Source organism: Crocodylus siamensis, chromosome 2 (genome assembly GCF_052110815.1).
Source record: "Crocodylus siamensis isolate JL-2025a chromosome 2, ASM5211081v1, whole genome shotgun sequence".
Classification (NCBI taxonomy): domain Eukaryota; kingdom Metazoa; phylum Chordata; order Crocodylia; family Crocodylidae; genus Crocodylus; species Crocodylus siamensis.
Genome location: NC_143396.1, coordinates 1,764,571 through 1,791,059, shown reverse-complemented (window position 1 = coordinate 1,791,059; position 26,489 = coordinate 1,764,571).

Here is a 26,489-nt window from a genome sequence, read left to right as displayed (position 1 = left end):
GGTGGCCACATCCAGGCAAGTGCGGATGTGCAGTATGTCACACCGCAGATGTCTGTGGCACCACACAATGCAGATGAGGGCCTTTTTTTCACACCCCCCTACAAAAAAAGGCAGGGCGGCACACATGGCAGCATTGCATGCTGCCCAAACCAGAGCCTGGCTGGCCTGAGTCATGCTCTAGCTGCTTGTCAGGCTCCCAGCTGCAGGAGCGCCATGGCTGCATCTCCCCAAGGTCCCGAGGATCTGAGGTAAGGCTGCTGGAGCCAGCACAGCTGCTAGCCCCAGCCTCACCTACCCCACCTGGGGTAACCCGCCACATGCCAGAGAGTGCGCGGCACATACATTCCCCAGGGACAAGTAACAGTGGCACAAGGTGAGCTGCTGCTTCTTGTCACTGGGGAAACAAATGTCTGCGCTCATGTGGATGCGGCCTGAGTTTCCAGATAAGATGCTTGCTTTGTGGCATCTCAAAGGCTTTTGATGCACTGCAAAATCACACAGCCCACGTGACAATGTTCTCTGTGCTGCACGTTTGCAATGCACAGCCAAATTTAGATATTGGGAGATCCCGGTGTCTAAAAAACTTGAGCTGGAAAAAGCAGGGCAGCTCATGTGGCTGCAGCCTGCACCACCCGAAACTGGAGCTTGGCCACACTCTGGCTGCCTGTTGCGCTCTGTGCACTTGGAGTGGAGATCCCCAGGATCTGGTCCAGGTGCTGGCCCCATCCTCCCCTACACCACCTGGAGAAAGTATGTACTGATATTTGTCACCAGGAAAATGTGCATGCACACTCGTGGGAACGTGCCCAGAGAGGTTACTCAACATAGCTTTTCTTCCACCAAAATGTTTTGGTTTTTTTTTTCCCTCTGAATTCATCTCCTACCTTTCTTCTCTAAGGACTGAACACTCTACTTTTCTAAAGACTCTCCTCTGTCTGAATTTGACAGTAACAGACTTTCTAAAAATAAAATCTGTTAACTCAGAATTGGTATTCTTCATGTGCATCGTTTTTATCTTTATATTCTTCAGGTCGCACACAGCAGTTTTTCTTATCATCTGTTTTTCTTCTGTTTAAATATAGCTTGGAAGGGAGAGTATAAATCGAATCTTTTTTATATTTATATTCTAAATTAACCACACACCGTTTTGTCCAAGTTCCAAAAAAATGGCCCCTGGTGGCCTTTCCAAATCACATCACATTTACAGAGAATCTTCTGGTATATGGTGGGAAATCGTTCTGCTCTTGCTTTGAACAGTGTGAATGAAGAATAACTCCATTTTTTTTACACTGTTATAAAGCCCAAGTGACAGAAGAATTAAATCCTGATAATTTAAATACAGGGACTTTATTGAAGGGAGCAAACTAATACTGGCAGATGATGGACCTAATGATTTGGTTTGTCTCAAGTATATGTGGGATATATCCATTGAACAGCTAATAGAACTGGTCAGATGTATTTATTTTAAACAAAAATTATGATTAAATTAGCATCACGCTAATAATGGTTACTCTATGAACTGATCCTGATTTTTAACACACACACACACAGTACAGACAACCAAGAAGCCTGAGCCTAAATTGATTCAATCTTTGCAGGTTAGTCTAACCTGCTTAGATTGAACTGACTTGCAAGTGAATAGACATTCACTTTTGATTCTGGAAATGCAGTCACATGCCTGCAGTAGCTCAGGCTAGAAACAAGGGAGCTCTAGAGTGAGCCCTTGGCTGCAGCAAAGCTGTGCTGGGGGCAGGGGAGGAAGGGGGTGTCCAGGCCCCAGCAGGCTGAGTATGATTGGGAAGAAGGAGAGAATAAACTCCCTCAGGGTAATCACCTCAGGCGTCCATGCCTCCACCTCTGCAGCAGTCAGGGGTAGGGGTCCTGCTCCGCCCCGGACAGATAAACCTCAGCTCAGGTCCTGTCAGTGGGACAGGGGGCAGAGGAATTAGCTCCCTGCCCCGTCTCCACTTGCTTCCTGCTGGTGCCAGGCCTGGCCATGCCTCCTTGTCGTGAGGCTTGATGGGGTGGCTACATGGGAGCTAAGCCAAATGTTGGGGTGGCTATAGTCTGTCAAGCCCCTCCTAGTGCTGCCGTCAGTTGCCCTATGCAGTCTTCAGCAGATCTATCTGCCCCACTCCTGCCCACAGCGCAGCTCCCTTGCTGGAAACTGGTTTGTGCTCCTTGGGACACCATCACAGGGGCTGCTTCCCCATCAGGGTTGATCCTCCCTTGCTGGCCCGGTGGCAGGGGCTTGGTCAGATGCAGCTGGCATGGCCCCCTGAGGTGAAAGGGGCAGGGAGAGGGCTTATTCCCCCTTTGTCCCGTCTCCACACAAGGAACCTCAGCCAGGGTCTGCCTGGCCTGGTGTAAGCAGCAGAAGCAGTAGATGGGGCTGGCAGACCCCAGTTATGAAAAACGGGAGAGAAGGGGGAATAAACTCCCTTCCTGCCCCTTCACCTCAGGGGGCCATGCCAGGCTAGTGCCTGGCCATGCTCCCATCCCTGCCGCTGCAGCATCAAGGGCAGGGCCCCTGACATAGGCTGCTCTGCTCCAGCCAGGGTCCTGGCTTGAGTCCTGCTGGTGGGACAGGGGATGGAGAGGGGAATTAACCCCACAATCTCTGCTTGCTTCACGCTGCTGCTGGTCATGTTCCCCAGTGCTTGAGCAGTGAGTGGGGCAAAATGCCTGACAGGGACTGCTGTGCCCCTGCCTGGCAGACCCTGACTGGGTCTGTGCTGGTGGGACAGGGGAGGGAGGCGGAATAAACCTTTTCCCTGCCCCTTTCACCTTCGAAGAGTGATGTCTGGTCATGCTCCAGCAGGAGAGTAGAGGGGTGGAGCCAGCCCTGCTCCACTGAAGCAGACGGCAAAGCCCAGCCCAGGGCTGCAGAGCATGCTGGGATGCTGGGGGACTCTGATTTAACTAAAACCAGGAAGGAGTCTGGGTCAGAAGTTCTATAAATCAGTTTGAGCTTAATCACTTAAGTCCGATACTACAACGAGGTTTATGTCGAACCCGTTTCAGCCATTTTGAAACTGGCTTATGTGCACTGAACTTCTGTTCTGTTACACGCGTACCCTTTTTCTGATCACTTAAACCAGTTTTTGTGTAACTTCTGTCTCTTGCCACATACATTTGGATGATGTTCATGCTATGTTTTGTCTTTATTTGGTTATGGAGTCTTGATTTCTGCAAATTGTTTGTTTTGGTTTTTGCTATTTACTCTCCAACCTGCTAAAGGATGCAGCATTGTTTTAGCTGCCTAATTAGGTAAAAGAAACTCTTTTAATAAGAAACAAACCAGTAGCATAAAAAAATTCTCTTCCAGTATGATAATTTGAACAAAAAGTCATTCATGCCAGAAATCTGTGAAACATTGAGGTTTTATAAATACATCTACTGGTTAACTGAATATTCCAGTGACCGACATGACCATGCCAAATGCAGCGAAACAAACTCAGCACTCGGTTTCACAGAAATAATCACAAAGCAATTTTGTTTTTCCACCTCAGCAAGCACTATTGACAGACACAAAGTGCAGGGTGCAATCCAAAATGTGTCTAATTCTTTCATTTAATTTTGGTATACACTTGCCTCAGGTTCTGAGTATTTATGAGAGGCAGAGAGAGAGAAAGGTTAACAATTGCAGCATGGCAGAAAAAATCCCCAAAACTTGCTTTGATAACCAGACGGAAAGGGGGCCCTTTTTCAACATATCTCCAATTCTGACAAAGGCAACATTAGTGTGCAAGAAGGCCGAACTGGGTATTGACGTGGCCTATTCTGGCTTGTTTACAAAAAACATCCTTCCAGTGATCAATGACTGCACCTTCTGGAAATGCGGTGTCAATTTTGACCTTGAAACATGGATCATGCATGGCTGATCTTTATCAGGAAATAACAGACAATAAAGAAGGGATTTGCAATTAAGTCTTTAGAGGCTTTCTTACTGACATACTAGTACAAATGCCATAGGTTTGATGCTATTATTGGGTTAATCATTGCAATACTTACTGGCTCTCCATTTTTAAAGAGAAGCTTAAAGACTAGGGCTGACTCTTCTACCTCCAGTCTCTCCATTTCACTTCGGCCCCTGGCCACTTCTTGAGGCCTGACCTCCCTTACCCTGACATGCCCTGCCCTTTTCTCATGTCTGACCCTTGATATGTTTTGTCTCTCCAACTTGTGATGAGGTGCTGCTCCAGCTGGGAATGAATCATCTCTCTGGTGGCTTGCCTCTGGCTTCTGTGCTTGTAGGAAGCTAACCTTGCCCCCTACATGCCCTTAAAACCAGAACAGACAGTACCAGGCTGTTTGCACACATTTCTTGAAGAACTTCTAGATTACCCTGATCCTAGTATTGTACCTCAGCTCTGATTCCCATTCTTGCTCTGAGATTTTGTGTCCAGCACCTGATGTATGATTCTCCCCCCACCAAGGTTTGAAAGAGGACCTGTTTATAATTTTGGCTCTTGATTACTTGTTCCAGATCTTTGAGCTCAGTTCCTAATTCCCTGGGGTTACTCTTCTAGAATGGCACCCAGCACTACCTGTTGAGATGGACTGCTTGTGGCCTGGTTGCTTACACAGCTGCAACCCTCATCTCAGCTCTCCTAACCATCTGTAAACCCTTGAATTTTTTGTTGTTTGTACTGTGGTAGTGCATAGGAGCTTAAACTACGGGCCAAGAATCTATTAGGTTAGGTATGTACTGCACAATTACAGAGGAAAAAGACAGACCCTGCCACAAATAATTTACAAAGCAAGTGTAACAAGCTATGGCTGCCCCTCTGAAAGTCTCCTGGATCTCCTCCACCCATCCTGCACTCCCACCCAGCCCTGACATTGCTAGGACCCAGTCTACGATCTCCAGTTTTTTCTCATATAGGTTTAAGACACCTATATGCTTAGGCACAAATTTACTGCTTTTTCACTGACTTCAGTTTATAGCCATAACTTTATTTACAAGGACTTGGATCTGACAAATAGCTCTAACAGCATCTTGGTTTACCTCCCCCCTCTCCCCCCCACTCAGTTTAGCTACATTTTCTTCTAATTTCTACACCATATTTAATACATTAGGGAGGAAGCAGGTATTTGTGCTGAAATAATCATCCATCCATAGAAGCATCTGCCTACAAACTGCACCACAAGCTATAGCATACAACCAGATATCTCTGCTGCAAACATGTGCCATGCTAACAAGATGCAGGTGTATACATGAAGAAATTAATTGTAAGGCCCTTGATAATTGTTCATCTCAAATACACTTGTACATCTGCCATATTTTGTTAATTGTTCATTTAACCGGTTCACTGCTTGCAATGAAGAGTCATGCTTCTAACATAGCCATGAAGTAGTCCTTTGTCTTGGCATTTGATGTGCAGCAGATTTAACCACCACAAGAGGGAATGTGAACATTAGAAACAGAGGATAAGTCATGAACTTAGGAGGTAAATGTCTTGTGCAGAAGCACAGAAACAAACACAGGGTTGTGTGGGTTTGTGGAAGAACAGAAAACTTGTCCTGTGTGGCCAAAGCTATCGTAAGGATGTGAGGTTTGAAGCAATGGGACATCCATATGAGAATGACGTTCTTATTACCTTTCAAGTGGATTCACTGTAACTAAATTTAAGGACAGAAGTCAATGGCAAATGAGGTTTTAGACTTGATCTTCATGGATGTAGGGAGACAATTTTGTTTTTGTTTCCACAGAGGGAGATAAAGGTAATATAACCCCCTTCAACATGTTCTTCTGAAGCTGTTAAACTTACATATCCTCTTTCCTGCTTCTCTTCTTCAGCAATCCCTGGGAGTCAAAGATTATTGTCTTCAATGAATGTCTCATTTTCAGGACCAAAGATGGATGATGAGGATGATCCGGGCTCAACAGACTCTAATGCAATTGAGGAACATGCTTCTGTGTGGAGTGGGTGGCTCTGACTTCTTCATTTGGACTGCAATATGCTTTTTCTGTCTCTCCTGCTTTTCCGTCTCCTGCTGTCATTGTAAGCTTTCAAAGTACTGAGACCCATGCAGCAGACTCTTCCTCCATGTGGAGTGGTCCTGGGTGATAGTTTCCCATGAGTTGATTTCTATGTTGCATTTTTTCAAGTTGACCTTGAGGCATGGCCCAGGCCCAAAGTGACTGTAGGCAAAAAGGAGGCCTGGCCTGGCCCCATATGGGAATGGGGTACAGTGTGTACCTGATCTGGTCATGCAAGGCTTGTGATTTTGGCAGCAAACATCAAAAGAACTGGCTAGTAAGGAACATGCCTGCCAGTGAAAGGGAGATGCATCCAAAATAAAGATATACAAACTCCTGTTCATTGTGGTACCTAGGGAGGTGACATCAATTTTAGATCTGGCATCTTATGAGAAACTGAATCTAGTTAAGTGTTTACTTCTTGCAGTCTAAGGAGATACAACAGTTGTGCCTCCCGATGATCCTCTTAACCATCACAGCCCAAATCAGGACATTCTTCTTCAGAAGAATTCAATTGCTCCAGAACACAAGAAGCAACCATGTCCCTATGGGAAGAAATGAACCTTTTACACAAATGCAAATACCATCAAACAGAAAACAGGAAATCAACCTCTGCATTCTGTAACTAATGAATTGTGTGCTATGTGCAAAAGCACAGCTGCCCAAAGTGCAAGTCAATTGAATAAGAGTCTACATATTCAGGTCTATGAAGCCTTGGAAGAAAAGCTTCCTATGAAAAAAAAAAAATTGAAATCTTGATCTGATATGTTAGGGCTTGTCAACTGGGGCTACACGTACCCCTGGAAGTACTTGGAAAGGAGCTAGTGGATACGCAAGGGGTGGCGTGGACAGAGCATGGCCACCTACCAGCCCGAGCCACCACCTCCCAGGAGCAGGGCCGGATGCAGGTGTGGGTCCAGGCAGTAGTGCCCCTCTGCAGGCTGCACAGATACAACCCAGCTGGCCAAACAGGGGGTCGGGGTGGGAGGCCTTGCATGCCACCACTGTGGGAAAGGGAGTGATACTCACTTCAGAGTCACATGCTAGTAACCTCTCCTCTTTGGATGGGTTTTAATTTATGTTTGTATTAATTGAGTGTTTTACTTATTGTTAAGAGAGAAGTTGCAGTGATAAAAGTTGTAAGAGATGCTCCACTACTTGGAAAACTGCAGAGGCTGGGAGTTAGGCAATGGTTCCCTAAGTCAGTCAGTTGAAGAGAATAAAGGACTGTAGAAACTTGCTCCACTGTAAAGTTTATTGTTGTTAGTTCTTCTTATCACATACGGCTTTTTATCGAACCCAGTCATTGCTACAGGGGCCATTTTTTAAACCACGCTGAAGTCAACAGGGTTTTGCAAAAGAAAACGCATCAACCTTTACAGGATGTTACTCTGCTGCTGGGTTTTTCTCTGTGTTTTGTTTATCCTGTCTACAAGCTTTGTGCCTGAAGGAAAGCCTTCCACATAATTTAATTGGAGATGGGCAGAAAATTGAAAACACAGCAATCTTTCCATGGTTAATATGCAGAAATAGGTAGACGTTATTTCCAGCCCAGCTGTTCTGTGTAAATTGTTGCATTGATATAATGCAGCCTGACATGGTTGTAAGGAGTTGCTGGTGATTTAGGTTTTATGGGTGTTTGGTGTCCTAGGTTCTTTCTTATCTTTGTACTATGAAATGGTGAAATTATCTCTCATTGGAGGCTCAGCCCCAGATCCTCAGTGGGTAGAAATCATTGGAAGTCCTTTGAGGCCAACAAAGTTACACTGATTTATATCGGTGTAGGGGCTTGCCCTGATAATACATGGTTTTAACCTGAAAACACGTATGACAATCCCAGTTGTTGTTTCTAAACCTCCTTAATGTTTATTTTCAAACAAATACAGAAAAGCATCTGTGATCAGTGAACGCTTCTGAGGTTTTCTTCACGGCTATTTCCACTGAATTAGAGTTTTGTTTAAAGTTTTATTTTATATTCAGCCTTATTAAATCATTGCTTAAGTTCTGTATAGCCTCATTATTAGCTGAACTTTTCATTTTGCTGGTGTATGCAATATCAGCTGGCCTTGCCTCTGGCAAGAAGCTTATGGTCTTGAGTTGGCTCGCAGGATGTTTCTTTCCTTTTCTATCACCACGAGAAGTTTTTCTAACACAACATAGTAATAATTTTGTTAGTAGCTCAAATTACCTGAAATTGCTGAATCCGAAGGATGAAACGATTGCATATGTTAACAAGAGGTGGTAACTAGGCCTGTGCGAGTCGGCAGTGATCCAATCTGGCTTCGGATCCAACCACTTCAGATGGCCGTGATGTGATCGGGAGCTTCAGACCGGGTTTCCGCTTCGATCTGGCTGAAGCTTCGGAGCCGCCTTGGAGATCTGGCCATAGGGCATAACGGAGAATCAATGAAATATCTGTAACTTTGTTGTTCTTTGTTCAATTTGGATGAAACTTGTAGAAATGGTAGCCTCTGTTGAGAGCATGAGCATGAAATCTGACAAGTTTCAAGAAGACTGGTGTAGGAGTTTGGAGGGAACTGTATCCCAAATTCTTGAAAGCTAAACTGTCACTTCTAAGTGGTACAACACAGGGGGGTGAAAATGGCAGGATTGGTAGCTCTTACTGAGGCCACAAAACTTGCAAAGTTTCAAGGAGATTGGTGTAGGGTTTTGGGGGAAACTACCCCTCAAGCTGCAGACAAGCAAAACTCGTGCCATGGGTGACATTGGATGTGTTAAGGTGCAGCCGGGTGACAGCTGCAGGGATGGTGGCCCCTGCTGTGATGCCTGCCAGCTGTGGAGATCAATGCAGGGGGCGTCTGGGGCCCTGCACCCCTAACTGCTGACGGGCAAGACTCATGCCAAGACTGTGCCTGACTGGGGGCAGTTGATCGTCTGTATTGAGTCTTTCCTCTCCGTCACCTGGTTTTGTAGGTGCTGATGGCTGCTCGTTAAGTCGTTATGTAGTAGGGAGGTCCTGTGTATTGAGCTGTGCCCAGAGTCCCTGGTCCCTGAGTGAGTCATGACTGACTGATCCCTAACTGGGAACACAGCAGCTTCGCAGCCAGGCCTGCAGCAGTGTCTCCCCTCCACGCTCCAAGACAAACCCGGTCAGTCCCACAAGCACCCATGGCACAAGTTTTGCTTGTCCGTAGCCTGTGGGGCAGTTCCCCCCAAACCCCTGCACTGATCTTGAAACTTGGCAGGACTTGTGGCCTCAATAAGAGCTACCACCCTTGCAGTTTTCACTGTAATGTCTAAATGTGACAGGAGTTTTGCTTTCAAGAATTTGAGGTACCGTTCCCCCCCAAGCCCCTACACTGACCTTCTTGAAACTTGGCATGGGTTCATCCTCTCTACAGAGTCTACCAGCCCTGAACACTTCATCCAAATTGGACAAAAGACAACAAAATTATAGATATTTTATTGTTTCCCCATTATACCATATGACTGGATCTTGGAGGTGGCTCCGAAGGGCTTCAGGAAGCCGAAGAAGGCCAGCGCTTCGACCCGGACATGCTGCTTCTCCGGATCCAAAGCTCTGTCCAAAGCCTCCCACAGGCCTAATGGTAATGGAGACCAATGGACAATGTCCGAAATAAGATACCAGAAAAAGGCCAAATTAAGGGGTGTGCTTGTGATGCAGCTGTTGAACAAAGGAATATGCTGGCAGGATAAAGTATGGACAGCATACTGACCGCAGAGAGAGCCATCTAAAAGCAGAGTCATTGAAGGAGTGAAGTTGAAGAAAAGCACAGAAGGGGAGAGCAAGAAAGTCAAGTGTCATCATCATCATCAATTCAGCCTTCAGCAAATGTCTGGACTGTCCCAGCCAACGAAGCACCCTTTGCTTTCGGGAACTGAACAGAAACCTTTGCTGTTGAGCAAAGTAACATCTAGGATTGGGTGAGATCATTGTACTGAGTGTTTTTCTCTCTCTGTATATAGAAACTGCTAACATTTGTGACTTTAATAAAGTTAGACTTTGATTTTAGGACACTGGGTTTCCTGTGTCCATTTTTCACGCTCCATTGAAGGGTTAATTGCTTTATTGATCCCTTAGGACTATCTGGTGGACAATGGTGCGAACAATGCATTTTATGTGGAAAAGACAATAATCCATAAATAGTTTTGCAAGATGGATTTAGAAGATTAATAAGCAACAAAGTGGTCAGCTGTTGCTTCTTTTCTTTCTCCCCCCCCACTTTTTATCATCTGCTGTGTATGTACATCTTACCATAATAAATGTTGTTAATACCAGCTTTGCTTATAAAAATTGCATTTTTCAGAAAGCACCCTAGAAACAATGCCTTTAACTTATAAGTCTATTTCCATAAAATAGATTATCCTTTTATTCCAAGTGATAACAAATACTTTGATTTTCCATCTTCCAGGTCTTCTGTTGTGAAAAATATTGACAGACATCTTTTAACTGAAACTGTGTGTGCCTGTATATATATTATGCATTCACTGAAAGGTTTCTACTAGTTATTAAATACATTACCCAAGGTGTACCAGTATAAAGGCACCCAGAACCATTATAACCCCTCTAGTTCAAAACCTCTAAAGGAGCTCTTATTTTTTATGGGGTGGTTCCCATAGCAACTTGATGTCACCTTATAATTTGATGAGCTACATTTTAAAAGAAAAGAAACTCATTTTGCTCTGAAAAAGAAAAAAAAAAAAGGATGGCATGTACAATGTAAATCATATCTTTATATCTTTGTCATCACAATCAGAGCGCAGACAAATACTGCCAGATCAGTAATAATGCCAAAAGATTTTCTTCCATGCAGGCACACTTGAAATATTTAGCAGCAGAAAACTGACGGAAAAATTAAAACAGAGGATTTCAATTAAAACATGAATCCTGAATTGAAGGGTGGCAGGGTTCATTGGAAGAAGGGCAGAATCAGTTGTCTCCTCAATACTTAATATCATGATAGAGCAGAGACCCCGCCACCTTCACATGCTGTGAGAAGGGCACAAAATGGAGAGTCTATGAAACAGTACTGATGGTGATAAGAGCTAGAAGCCATTTTCAATGCACACCAATAACTTTTTCAGTCCTAAAAACAATGAACAATATGTTATAAATGGATTGGCCATTTTGTATCTGCTTTCTACATCTTCATATGGAACCACAGCTTTTGTACACAATTACCCTGTTAACACAGCTTTATATACAAATTGCAGAATTCTTGCTCTGCTGGAGAAAATACTCTTATGCTATGTCCGGACCAAGTTTATAAATCCTTCATTTAAATATTTGGGGCTAGGTCAGTCCTTTTTCCCTGTGTTCGCATGGTACCTGGCACAATGGAGTCCCAATCCACGACTGAAATGAGAAATCAGGTACTCAAATACTTCAAAGGATCTGGACCTGAGGCAAGAATATGATTCAGAAAAGAGAAGTTAGAAAGCCAGTAGCAGCTCCAAACTTCTTTCAGAAAACAAAACAGTCATGGCTGTTTCTCTGTCCTTGCTGAATGCTGACAAGGCCAAATTCCTGTGAGAGATAATTGATGAAACTTTGCCAAATGCATGGCGGTTGTAATGATCATTTAGAATACTTTGCTTTTGAATTCAAATGAGTCGTTCTCGAGCTAATCTTTGATTTTTTTTATGTGGATTATGAACTGCTATTTCATCAATACTCACTTGTGATGTGCTGTATATATGGATCCATTTTCTATAAATATTGTACTTGGGCAAGTATCCCTGGCATCTTTTGTCATAAAGATGATACATCGTGCTTGGAAAGACTGAATGGGAATTTTAAAACAACAGCCAACAGCACCCAAAATTATCATCTCCATTTACCCAATCAGGAATATCTAGAAACTCATATGGAAAGGATCTGGGTGTTTCTTTATGCCCAGAACTGAGAGCAAGTTTCTTGACCACTTGTAGCAGTTATACCAGAGGTGCAGGTGTTTGGCGTGGTGCTACACTTTCAACATAACACTTACTTAGTGCCATTGAAGGTTCAGGTGGTTTAGTACATGTTAAGCACCATTGTGGTATTGCAAAATGACTCCCTTCCAAGGGAAGATTATTTTACATGCTAATATTTCACAGCATGCTAATGATTTGCAATCATGGCAAGTAAATGTAAAACTAAACCCACACTTTCCTCCTAGGCAAACCTAAAACTCCCTCAGCTTCCCTGAACATCAGTCCTATACACAATCTGGGCAAATTGTTAGTAAATAGTTTCCCTGGATTTAGGGTCTGGACAAACAGAATAAAGTAAACTGACATTGAACAAGGACTTATCACATCAGCTGCTCCATCACAACTCATCTGCCTGTTCAATTTCTGCGGTAAATGAAAGCTGAACCAGTGTAGCTCACACTGACATGGGGCAGGGTTATGTTGTCCTGGTTTAGCTTTCAATTACCGTGGAACATTTGATTTAATGGCTGTGGACTCCACAGGGACCAAAGCCCTCAGGTAAGTGGGGAAGCAGGGGACCGGAAGAAGGCACCTGCAAACTTAGGGCAATTGGCTAGTGTGCAGGTATCTGGACACAAATGCACGGAGCCTGGAAAACAAGCAGGAAAAACTGGAAATCCTCGTACAGTCACAGAACTATGATGCGGCTGGGATACTGGAGACTTGGTGGGGTTGCTTGCATGATGGGAGTGCTGGCATGGATGAATATAGACTGTAGCGGGGGATAGGCAGGAGGAGGAGAGGAGGGAGGAGGAGAGGAGGGCAAGTCACTTAAGGCCATGTTTCTAAGAGCAGTTAGGCGATGAAAGGTATTCTATCTCCCATCCACTGCTTGATTTGAAATGAAGTTGTGATTTAGTAAGTTCTTCCAAAGCCTCCAGGTGCTTATGTGGATCTTTAAGCAGTTAAATATTGTAAAAGGTCAAGAGCTGTGGTTTTTTGACTGTTGCTCACCACTCTGTAAGTGGGGTATAATGAGGGTTTGAATTACAATTTGACTCTTGGCAGGGTCTGCAAAACAAACTGGGTTTCCCATCTCACCCTAATAAAATCAGAGACCCTCCACCCCTAAGGTTAGGATTTTCAAATCTTACAGGGGTCCTCTTGTCTCTTATGGGGGAACTTACTCCCCCCAATTTCCACCATAACTTGAACCCTGGGTATATTGATCTAGTAGTTCAGGGGTTGGCCATCTATAGTCTGCAGGCCAGATCCAGCTCATAAAGACTTTGGATCCAGCCATTCTCTCTGCATCCCACTGACCGCACCTAGGGCTTTAGCGAAGTAGGGCTCTACCCATACCATGCCTCAGTGGGACAGTATGGAAAGGTGGCAGCAGTAGCCAGGTCCTAGGCCCACTTGTTCCTTCTCTCAGCTGGATCATTTTGACTCCCTGTTGGAAAACACTGTTGACCCCTGCAGTAGATTATTCATAGCCAGGTTGTTTGCATACCTCTTAATACATGGCAAATTGCCTAGTGAAGGCCAAGCTGAGTAGCTCTTAGCAGTGACTTTTCCTTCAAAGGCCACCGCTCCCGTATTCAGATGAAGCACATCAGCAGCTCCACACACCTGACCGGAGAAGTGGCCGCCTTTGAATCAGAAGCTTCAGCAACCACCTGGAGCATCTCAGCAGCCCCATGCAGCAGATTGCTGCGGTCGTATTGAACATCCAGCTGATTCACAAACCTTCTTCTTTGCAAGAGCTGTGGACCCTACATTTATAATGTAACCTTCCCTTGCAACCTATATTGTGTCAGGGAAGGGACCAAACTCTGACCCAGAATTAGAATTTGATCATTGATTCCCCCTCTAGGTGAGCGCTTCTGGACTTAGCACATGGGCAGGGTGTAGCTAGGACTCCACCTGCCCGGGGCAGTAAGTATGATCTCCTCACCCTCATTAGGGTGTCCACATCAGTCCCAGGCCTAGTGCTAGGTAGGCTTACACAGCAGCACAAGATGTGCCTTACTTCCTTTTACTTCTTTGTTTAGGTGCTTGGCCAAGTTGTTAAAATCGTGTGGGCAAATCTGATATTCAAGCGTATAGAAAAGGAACATCATCAAGACAGTGTAAAAGCAAGCTTCCCTCCCTTCCCTCCAAGCTTCCCTTCTTCTTTAGCAAGGCATAACAACTGTCACCTGAAGAGGTCTTGTACAGTCCTCAGCAAAAATAAACGACTGGAGTTGCATTTGATCCCATGCCCTGGCAGCAACCCAATGGCTGGCACATGACACAAATGAATGCCGGGGGGGGAGGGGTTATAATTGTCTGCATTTGTGCTTTCTATATATTTGGGGTATTTTAATCCAACATTATAAAGTGAGTTACCAGCAAAACTTTCCAGCAATCTCACCCCTGAGGGAAACAGCGATCATGCCCAATGGAGAGTGTGCTGCCATGATATAGATAAATTGTACCACTGAGGCAAAGCTTTTATGGGGGCATGGAGGAGCTGCAGTGTCCCAGCGGGAGCATGGAAGGTGTCGTTGTGCAGGGCACATTGGACTTTACCTTTAATGGAGCGTGGCCTATACATCTTACTCACTTTGCCTATATGGATGGAAAGGATAGACAGCCAGGATTTCATCTGCTCCCTTCCCTTCCCCACTAGCTCAGAGAGTAATAAAAAAATCTGATTCTCTTGCATCTGATCCTCTGATTCCCAGGATGGTCTCCTGGGTCATGAAAATATACCAGGTGATACATTATTTTCTCCCTCCCCACTGTACATCCATGTAATAATGAGCCCTATTCTCCCTTCTGATGACCAGAGGCTCCAATCAAAAATCTATTCAAGTTCATTGGACTCTTCCCATTGACTTCAGTGGACTTTTCAACAATCTCAGATTGAAGAGGAAGCCAGTAGGCCGGGGGGGGTGGGGGGGGTTCCCCCACAGGAACTGAGCAATCACTGTATTCAGCATTAAGCACATTAACCCTGAATATTTGAGCACTAAGAGTGTCCAGAGCAAGGGTGCAAGGTTACAACATCAGTACAAATCAAACTTCCTTAAAGGTGGTGGCCCTTGCTCCATAGGGTCAGCCTCCTCTGGCCAAAGACAGACTGCTGTAGCACAGGAGCAATGTGTCCCTTTCCCTAGTCACCCTGGCTTTCTCAACCAGCTTGCCAGCTGAGGCAGAATGGGAAGCCTGAAAAATATTAACCCTTTATTTCACTACTTTTGGATGAGTTGGAAGTACTTTGGAATAACTTTTCATCTAAAATTATTTGAGGTCATGTAATCTCTGCTCTGATCTTCTAATCAAAAGGTTGCTAACAAAGGAAAATGATACTACTGAACTGTTACGGGGTATTTGAGTAAGCAAAAATATTGATCAGATTGTCTTCAGTGCTATTGGCTGATAACACACTTTGCTTTCTGTGTTTAATAACTGAGTTAAGGGAAATCTTTTGTCAAGGATCCTTTATACGACCCGAACCATTAAGAATAAATTACATTTTTAATTAGAGATTTTTTAACAACCTCCTGAATGAACTTAAAATGTAAATCACAGGTTAAAAAATAAAAGTAGAATGAGACTCATCCCAGCACATACAGACTTTTATAATATAAAGGATGATTAATGAGAGCTACCCGCATACTGCAGCAACACAATATAATTAAAATACATAGTTAGCACGTTAAAAACGAACAGTATATTAACATCATCTGAATTATCATTATTAAAATGCTGCTCCAGGTATAATTAGTATTTTATTAACATTATTATTTTGGCTTCATTTTTATTCTGGGCAGACCATGTAATGTTGCTTCTCTTCAATATACATGAAGTGCATGTTTTGAAGCCACTAAAGCAGAGCAAGTTTACCTTATTGCTGCATGACAGATTCATGGAAGTTAAGGTCAGAAGGGAACAACATGTTCACTTCCCCTGGCATGGAAGAAAAGAAAACCCACCTCATCCTGATATTTATTCATCAACACATTACCTTTTGCTTAAGTCGTGGCATCTCGTTCTAAAAGAGAGTAGGCTGTGGTTTAAAAGATTCACATGGATAGAAAATCCACCACTTCCTAAGGTAACTGGTTCCCCTCATTAATTATCTTCTGGTTCACATTTCACCTTATTTCTTCCTTGATTTCACTTTCAGCTCCCAAACATTGGATCTCCTTTTGTTTTATGTTAGATTAAATAATCCCATCAGCAATCTTGTCCCTATGGAGGTATGCACAGATTGTGATCAAGTCACCCCTTAGCTTTCCCTTGGGTAAATATAGAGATTGATCATCTTTTGTGTTACAGAGCACATTTTCCAGACTTTGAATCATGTGTATTTCTTTTCTGTAGCCTTTACTTTTTTCAGTGTCCTTTTTTGAAGTATAAACCCCAGAATTTGCACTTTAATCCAGTAATGGTTTCCATAATATTGAAGACTACCCTTTGTATTCCTGTGAGATACCATCCTAGTTGACCATAAATGCATTTGTTATATTACATAAGGATTTCTAACTTTCTGAGCTGTTTTCTGAACTTCAGCAAATGCGATGGGATATTAATATTTATTGCATTGTGGTTGCTGTCTATGACATCATTAAGTATTCATAACAGTGTCTATTTTAAACCAAGATTTGGGGGCAGGTCACTGAAACTTGCTGAAACTTCACCTTTCTAAACTTTTCGATGTTTCATCTCAGCCTGAGATGTTGGTTGGGTTTTTTTGTGTCCTCTCCCTCCCCCCGCAGATTATTTAAGTAAATACAATTATTCATCCATCCTTGAACAAGAAGTGGGGGGGATCCTGGTGTGTTATTCTGAATCAACCCATATGCAAAAGACTCTAGGATTAAAATGCATTTTGGTATAGACACCACCTGTACTGAGGTTCAAAATATTTTCCTTGTGCTCAGAAAGAATAATGGATGCCTCTGTCAATGAAGCCATTTCCCCTTTCAGGTTTTTTCTCTACCTTAAATATACTTTTTAAAGGAAATTCCCTATAGAAAACATTGAAAGATCACTTAGGTTGCTCAGTGAAGCACTCAAAGCACAAAGTCAGCATTTGCAAAGAATCTGACTGAAATCCTCCAGTCTCTATTACACATAAGTTCCCCGCTGGCCAGGAGATCTACGAAAAGCCAAAATCGAATATATTACCTTAGTGCCACCTCCTTGTGAATTCACACCATGATGCAGCTTTAACAATATGACAGCACACACTTTTTTCAGTTCATACACAGTGACACCACATTTTTTAGTAGTATTTATAAGACAGGTAGGTCCAAACCCTAATTCACTGCTAAGTGGCACTTACTGAGCTTTTAGGCATCTAAATCATGTAACCACCCAGCCGCCATCTAGCTTTTTACACAGATAAATTCCCCATGCGCTTTCAGTTTGCCCTTCTAAGTAAGCTCTAAAATGCTCCATCAACAGGCCCACCTTCGGTTATCTTCTGCTGTTATCCTATCCTGTTCTCTGAACCCACGGGGCTTGTTTCCTCCTAGGCAAGTACCCACATCAAAAAACCACAGAGACGTTCCTTCTTGCACAATGACTTTTGGGCCTTATGACACAACATGCATCTGTACTCGTTATCTGTTGGCTTCTGAGTACAGCTGAAGCTGTTAGTTAACAACTTAATGATGTCTTTGCACCCACCTGCTTGAGGAAGCACTTTGCTGTGCACCACAGAACGATTAGTTCAGTCACTGCAGGGACTTGAGTAGAAGCCCCCTCTCTTAAAAAATGTGCCCCCAGAGCTTTTCCACGAGTGTCCCTCATCAGTAGAGCCTGGTTTCTCTCACTGCATTCATGGCCGAATATAATCCAAACTTAATGATGTTCAGGATGGATTTACCCAGACCTATCGAAAAAAAATGGGCACCATGATATCTGTGAACAGAGGGGGATAGTTGTCAGGTTTTTGTTTAATCTTGGGTTCATTGTTCTCTGTGCTTTCCTGGGAAGAGTAGCTTTTGTTTATTTTTCTGTGACAATATATTTAATTTATGGCAAGAGCTCCTAGCACTCAGGATAAGCACTTTCATATTTAATACAAATCAAAATGATGAATAAATAAACACTATGTATAGTCCAGAAAAACAGATTTCATTAAAGTCATTTCTTTAAGGATACAGTGGGTGCATCTACACATTCATTAATGTGTCCTGGTTACTGTACGTTCAGTTTTGTGTCTTTAATGATAGATTCTAACTCCATGTGCAGTAATAGGTGCTACTGCACAGCAACGCCAGTGCATAGTTTTTTGCGATGCTGATGTGCAGTAGACTACTTCTACTGCACATAGCATGGCCTTTGCCCTGATGTGCTAGTGCATGGTGGTAGTCTACTACACATTTAGCATCTTATGTAGATGCACCTAGTAAACTGTATTTATGCAGCATACTACAAAAGAATGGTCACAAAGATTCACTGTGAAAAATATCCTGAAATATACAGAAGTTGAGAATTAAATTCCAGCACCAAATCCTTCAGTAATCTCCTTGCTATCAGTGATACTCAACGGATATATCTTATTATCATGTTGGCCATGTCTACACAAGGTGCTGACTGCACAGTACCCCATGACTACTGCACAGTAGTGTCATATGGCAGAAAGTGTGACACTTGTTTATACAAGTACTACATGACTGTGCAGTAATGACCGTGTAGTCATCGTCTCATGTAGACACGGCCTGTTACTACTTACTACAGTTCAATGGGCAAGTCTACACAAGACACTTTATTGAGCAGTAGGCTAATCTAGTGCAGTAAGGCTTCACCTTGTAACCTTGTGTGGCAGCTACTATACAGTAAATTACTGTGCAGTTAGCTACTACCTGTAAATATAAGTACTAGATTAACTGCATGTTAGTTACTGCACAGTAGCACTCATATAGACACTGACTGGGAACAAATTTGCTCCCAGCCAGCCACACCAGCAAGAGGCCAAGGGGGTCAGGGGAGTTCTCTGTTCCAAGTCCCTATACTTCTCCGCTCCCAACTTCCCCTTGGATCAGGGAGCCGATCAGTGCTGGGATGGGTTCTGTCTCTCCCCTGCCCTGCCCCAGTGCTGTGCAGCTCCTGCTTTCCACAGGAGCATTTGCTTTAGTTTGACAGTACTTAAAAATGGCATTTGTGTTACTCTTTTTAAACTCATTGTATATCTGAGGAAACTTGTTCTGTTGCACTGAAGGCAGCAGCACAGATATTTTCTTCATCAGGAGCAGCAGCTTCAATTGCCCTAGCTGGGATAAAAATTTACAAGGGTTATGAATTCCCATTCTTCAGATAATAAGCTGATCACCAGCTGGAGTCAGCTAGAAATTTCCCCCATGGCACATCATTGCCCAATTAAATGCATTATGGGGTATTTTAAACCTCTCCAGAAGCAGCCAGCATTGGCCGCTGTTGAAGACATGAAGCTGGACCTGATGGTTCATTGCTCTGTTCCAGTATGGCAGTTCCTATGGTCTTCTGTTTAACGAGTGAAATCATGGGTAATGTGCAATGATGCTGAAGAATAGAATCAAACCCCTTGAAAAATATCTAGCTCGGGGTCACTTATACCCCTCCATCCTTCATGAAACTCTTGACAAGTAATTATGATTCCTCTGCTAGAGAAAAATTAAGTCCTCTTGTTATATTGTGGGGGGTGGGAGGAGAGGGGGGAAATCCATTGTCTTTTAAGTGCAGACTGCAGTAAAACAGCCCATCTGCTCTGCAGGTTACTGAGGCTTCCAAAAGAGACTATCTCCATTTTGGCAACAGAGACACTCAAAAATGACAGAGCTGCGGAATAAATAGGTAATAGCAAAGCTTTCGCTTTTGTCCATCAATGGCTCAACAAGAGAGATGATTAGTCAACTGAAAAAATAAAATCTGAGAGTGTATCAGTCAAGTGCATGCCATTCTATTCTATCTGCTGGAGGGCTGACTGTATGCTTAGTCCAGCTGGTCTAAAGGAGGAGATGATTAGACTCACAGTGCTGCCCAATTCAAAATGCCTTAGAGCCATTCTGTAGGTATTTATACATCTTTCTTCAACTTAATAGTTCAAAAATTCTTGGACACCAATTGACTAAATGCACACGTTCAATTATGTCAATGAATGTGCATGAATGTCAAGTGTTATAGAAATGATTTCATAGGAGTTATGACATAATGAATTTAGCCTATTTTTGGCCTGATCCTAGGAAGCACATCCCAAAAGCCAATGGAAATTAAGAACCTTAAATAAATTTTGGCTACCCAAAACAGTAGCCAAAGCTTATTTAAATAGCCATTGTACCAGCCAGTCAGTCCTTAAACAGTCCATGTGATTTAGGTGAAGGAATCCTATTAACAAATTATTACTCCAAAAGAAAAGAATATATGATGTCTGTTGTATGCAGAATGCTCCCGATCTCATAGATTTCATAGACATTAGGGCTGGAAGGGGCCTTGGAAGATTGAGTCCAGCCTCCTGCTCAAGGAGCAGGAAGTCAGCTGGGGTCATAGGATCTCAGCAAGAGAAGCACGCAGTTTGCTCTTGAAGGTGTTCAGTGTGGGTGCTTGAACCACCTCTGATGGCAGGCTGTTCCAGACCTTGAGGGCTCGGACGGTAAAGAAATTCTTCCTTATGTCCAGCCTGAAACGATCTTGCTGGAGTGTATAACCATTCAACCTCATCATCCCTTGGAGCACTCTGGTGAACAATCATTCCCCCAGATCTTGGTAAACACCCCTGATAAACTTATAGGTGGCCATCAGGTCACTCCTGAGCCTGTGCTTTTCCAAGCTAAAGAGCCCCATACCTCTCAGCCTGTCATCGTAAGGTCTGTTTTCTTGACCTCTGATCATGCGTGTGGCTCTTCTCTGGACTCTCTCAAGCTTCTCCACATCCTTTTTGAATCGTGGAGCCCAAAACTGGATGCAGTATTCCAGCTGTGGTCTCACCAAGGCCAAGTACAACGGGAGAATGATGTCCTGGGATCTACTTGAGAAGCATCTATAGATGCAATCCAGCATTTTGCTCACTTTGCTAGCCACAGCATCACGTTACAGGTTCATGTTTATCTTGTGGTCAATCATGACCCCAACGTCCTTATCGTCCATAGTGCTAGCCAGCACAGCACTGCTAAGCCTATAAGGATCCTACAGGTTTTTCCTCCCAAGGTGGAGAACCTTGCATTTTTCAGTATTAAACACCATCAGGTTCTCGTCCACCCATTTGCTGAACCTGTTAAAGTCAGTCTGGATCACCCTCCTGTCCTCAGGTGTAGATGATTTACCCTAGAGTTTGGCATCACCGGTGAACTCAGCCAGTCTGCTTCTGACTCCAATGTCCACATCGTTAATGAGTATGTTGAACAGTACAGGTCCAAGCACAGAGCTGTGTGGGACCCCACTGGTCACAGGGCACCATGACGATTGACTTCCATCAACCACCACCCTCTGGGTCCGACCACAGAGCCAGTTTCCCAGCCAGAGGATTGTGGTGGACCTGAGGCTGCAGTTGGCCAGTTTTGCCAAAAGATGATCATGGGATACCAGATAGAAGGCTTTTCTGAAGTCAAGATGTATGACATCCATCTCTTCTCCCTTGTCCAGGTGATAGGTCACCTGGTCATAGAAGGAAATTAGATTGGTCAAGCAAGACCTACCAGCAAGAAACCCATGCTGGGTATCCCTCAGGATATTGTCATAAGCTAGTGTGTTATGGATGGCCTCTTTGATAATCTTTTGCAAGATCTTGCCCAAGATAGAGGTCAGGCTGATGGGCCTGTAGTTTGCTGGTTTCACTTTCCTCCCTTTTTTGAAGATAGGCAACACATTGGCCTTCTTCCAATCTTCGGGCAGTTCACCAGAGCATCAGGAGTTCTCAAAGATCTGTCCCTTAGGACCTCACCAACTAGCCTCCTGAGCTTGTCAAAGTCAGCTTTCCTAAAGTCAAGGACTTCTGTATTGCTGACTGACTTGCCAGTTTTACGCCAGGTGGTGAATGTGATTAGCTTATGGTCACTGTCACCCAGCTTCCCATCAATCATAAGGTCACTGATTAGGTTGTCCCCGGTTGCCAGTACCAGGTCAAGCAGCGCTTTACCTCTCATTGGCCCGTAGACTTCTTGATTCAGATAGAGATCATCCACACATGAGAGGAAACTTTGCAACCACTCAGATTTAGCTGAGTGCTCTTTCCATGAGATGTCTGGGGAGTTGAAGTCTCCCATGACAACCATACACCAGGAGTGTGCAGCCTCAGCTAGTTCCCTGGTGAACTCCTGGTCAAGCTCTTGACTTTGGGTGGGAGGTTTGTAGAAGACTCCCACCATTGTGTCCCCTGTGCCATGTTCCCCATGGATTTTAACCCAGAGGGTCTCCAGGCATCTGTGCTGGTCACCAATATTGGCTTGCAGGGACACATAGCTCTCCTTGACATAGAGAGCTACACCCCCACCCCTTTTGTCTACTCAATCTCTCCTGTACAAGGTATAGCCATCTATACCTGTGGCCCAGTCATTGGTGGAGTCCCACCACATCTCTGTTATCCCTATGACATTGTAATTATTTGTGTTAAGCAGGAGGAAAAGTTCCTCCTGCTATTCCCCAAGCTCCTGGCATTCATGTACAGGCAGGCAAGTGTCCCTTTGGGGGCCCTTGCCTGCCCACAGATAACTTTACAGATCTGAAAATAACTTTACAACATGTACAACCTCTAGCTCTATAGCAACCTTGCTTCCCTATTGGGGAGTGAGCTGAGAGTGTATGTCAGGATCACCTTTGAAATTAAGATTTAGACTGCATAGATTGGTATTGGTATTATTTTTTATTAATGTATCCAGCTGCTCTATTTGAAACCTGAGGGCAGAGGAATTATACATGATGGGAGAATATTATTACTCCAGTTATAAATCCTTGGTACAATACTCTTTGGAAATAGCTAAATTATGAAGGATTCCCCTTTGTTAAGTTCAATAAGATTCACATAAGTGAACAAATCTGTCAGCCTTTTACATGGGTTAGGATGATAAGACTGTCATTTTAAACTGATGTGCAAATGTGATTCCCATGAAATAATCGCTACTGATTTCTTTCCGTACCTGCTTGGACACCAAATATATCCAGCTCATACTGACATATTTACTTGTTCTAATAAAATAGGTCCCCATGTAAAATTAACACCATCCATTGCCTTGTTTCATTTTGCTTAATGTTTAACTATTAGAATGCCTTAAGGTTCTGGTTTCAGTAACTGGTTGTATTCATTTTAAGATAGATAGAGTCCAGCAGTCCTGTTAGAGAAAACAACCCTATATATAGAAAGAGTGTCCCCATTTCTAAGCAAAAAATCGCTCCATCTGACCAAAAGGAAACTTTGAAATTCAAATGGGGGGGAAGGGAAGGGAGTCATTTTGGGGGAATTTCATCAGAAGATGGAAAAACTTCAAACAGCAAAACCTGGTTTGTTAAATTATGCCAGACAGGCAGCAGCATTTTTATTTCGGTCTTTACAGAATAGTGATGCCCTAGAAAGTGAGACTACCTCCAATGTGTAAGCTGTCCTATAGGGATCCAAGGCCAATTCTCAAAGGGGCTTACAAAGCAAGGTCCCTATCCTCCAAACATCTAAGCATAGCTTTATAGGTAACATACGCACCAGTTAAAAATGCAAACTTAACGTTGCAAAGTCAAGCATGCAGAAGTTCAGAAAAGTCAGAATGACACTTGCCTCTGCATAATGCTCACTCTTGAGAAGAGGTAAATACAGCAAACCTTATTTTTTGCCGTTTCCTTCTGCATGTTTGACTTCACAACCTCAATATAATACAGGCCTTCACACCTATTCATAATTCTACTGAAATCAGTGAGACTGTAGTGGTCCAAGGTTCATCCTCAAAGTTTTACATCAGGATTTAGCATTGCTAGGGTGTATGATAACCCAGAGTTCAAGGTAAATTACAAATGAAGATTACATTTTTTCCCCACTTCTTAGTGACAGAAGCAATCAGATACGGAATTTCCATCTGAATGGGTCACAACTCAGCATAGCTACCTATGTGCCTTCATCCTTTTCTCATTCCGCCCTCTTAGTACCCTCTGCACCTCGAGAATTGTTTGAAATGATACTCATCGTGAGCAGAAAAAAAAAAAAGAAAGAAAAATTAAATGAGATTTAGAAAAATAGCAAAGCTCTCTCAATTCCTCACAGGTAGGATTTATGTAATAAAAACAAATGTTCGTCCCAGCCTGCTTTATTTAATTCAGATACTCTCTCTGTTTCATTGCCCAGAGAGTATATTACAAAGATGAACAGATGCACTGGTAGATTTTTTATAGCTGAATAAAACGCCTAGGATGCAAATGGGACATCTTAGTCTTTTTAATAAGTTAGGCAGCCTCACATAGCCTAGCATTAGTCCATTCAATTCAGCTTGTCTGGCCAGGGGAGTTAGTGGATTGATTATACTAGATAGAGAAGTCCTCTGGCTTGAAATATGACAACTGCAGTATCCAGGGGTTCCTCTCTGATTAATGTATTAACTATGGAAATAGCACTACACACAAGGCGCCTACATAGTGACGACTAATAGACAAGTCTGAGGAAAGGTAAAAGCAAGTTATTAAGCATATTATCTGCAAGATCTGGTTTACCCTGATTTTCCTTGCAGCTGGGGAACATAATCAGCTGAAGTTTCATCTGTGGACTGAGAGAAATTTGAACAAGCAAAGTTCTTTGTGTTCCTATCTCGGTGCTACCTTACAGTGCCTGCGGCATCAAGCAGGGAAGCCCCTGGTCAACTCTTCTCAAATATCTTGGGCTGTGTTCAAATGCTGCATGTTTTTCTCCTCCTTGACCTTCCTTTTTCTAAGTTTTCCCTCTGCTGCACAATGAAAAGGTGCAGAAGGCACAATAATCAAAGGCCAAGCTATCCTTGATGCCACTATGCACTTTTTTCTTGCTGCTTTTTTCTGTTAGATTATTTATATGAAATGTATCAGTCGTGGATAATGGATAAAGGCACCCCCCCATCAAGTTAAACTACACCTGCAGATCCTTCAGATGATGTCTTTTACATGTCTTGGATGTTATGGGATTCTTTGCTATGTTTTTTATGGAGTAAATATTAACAGGAAGTATCCTATCCCCCAATCTACAGTGATGCATTGGATTGCTTTGCAGAAGTGCTCACAATGTGCTAGGCACGTCCTAGAAATGTAGGAAGGGACAGTCCTGCCCCAAATACCTTTGAAACCACTATATCTGGGTCAGGTAAGAGGAACCACAAAAGGGGTTTTCTATACAGATTATAATACTCATAGGAGAAGTAGGCTATTAAGACAAAATAGAGTAGGCAGTGGTGAGAATTTTTACAAATGATATCCCAGAGGTGCTGCCATCCAGAGTTAGCTATAAAGAATAAGGTACAGAGATGATAAAGAAATGGATGAGTGGACTGGCAAAACTGTAATATTAGTAAGTAAGAGCAGGGTAAAGCATAGTTTGTACTCTGAAAAGGGAGAATATGCATGAAGCAGCGGTATTACACAGGTTCCAAGGGAGAGGCCAGGAGTTTAAATTTGAGAGAATATAGGAAGAGACAGTCAAAGGAATCAAGGAGGTCATTACTGCGATCAAATGAACAAGTAAGAAAGATGTTTTCACAGGGTCTATATCCATGAATTGGAGGGGGGGAATTTGTATATGTTTTGATGGCCAGAGAGGAAGTGATTTGGTAGTCAAGGTAGAATATAATGAGAACCTGTAAAAGCAGTTTGGCTGTAAGGAATAAGCATAATAATTAATGTTTTGAATTGTTACAGGGTCAACATATTGTTTACTCATTTCTCTAATAAATAAAAATTAGATCTGATGCAAAATTGATACTTAGTGGACAGATGGCCTATGGACCTGCTCCAAACCCTTAAAAACAGCATATTTTATAGGGTCATAACTTGGATAGTTCCTCATGTAAATAACGTCGACTCCAGTCTAAGCATTCTTACTGTTGCCTAGGGTTCAGGGCTCTTCATTCAGAGGTGCTCTACCAGAGTCCCTAGTTACTCTCCCCAGTCCAGTTACATCCCAATGGAGCTAAGGAATGGGCAAAGGGAATCAACAGAAACAGTTATCCTGTATTTAGAATAGACTAACACCTTCAGCCAGGGTGAAGCAAGGGGGGCAAGAGTGCCCAAAAGCCCCCCTGGCTTACCAAGGGCATCCGGGAATGCCTGATTGCCAAAAAGGCGGCGTACACCCGGTGGAAGGGGGGTGCTATCTCCAAAGAGGCCTGTAGGGGGTCTGCTCGGGCCTGTAGGGGGACTGTCAGGAAAGCTACAGCGGACATAGAGCTAGGACTAGAGTCCAAGATCAAAGATATAAAAAGTCCTTTTTCAAATATATAGGGAGGATGAAGAAAGCACCGGGAAATGTGGGGCCCCTGCAAGATTCTCTGGGCAATCTGGTGGTTGCACCAGAGGAGAAAGCGGACCTCTTTCACCAATTCTTCACCTCTGTTTCCTTGTGCAGGGACTGGGACTTCCCCACCGTGATGCAAGACAGACTCAAGGGGAATGCCTCCAGACCTCAGGTTGGGGA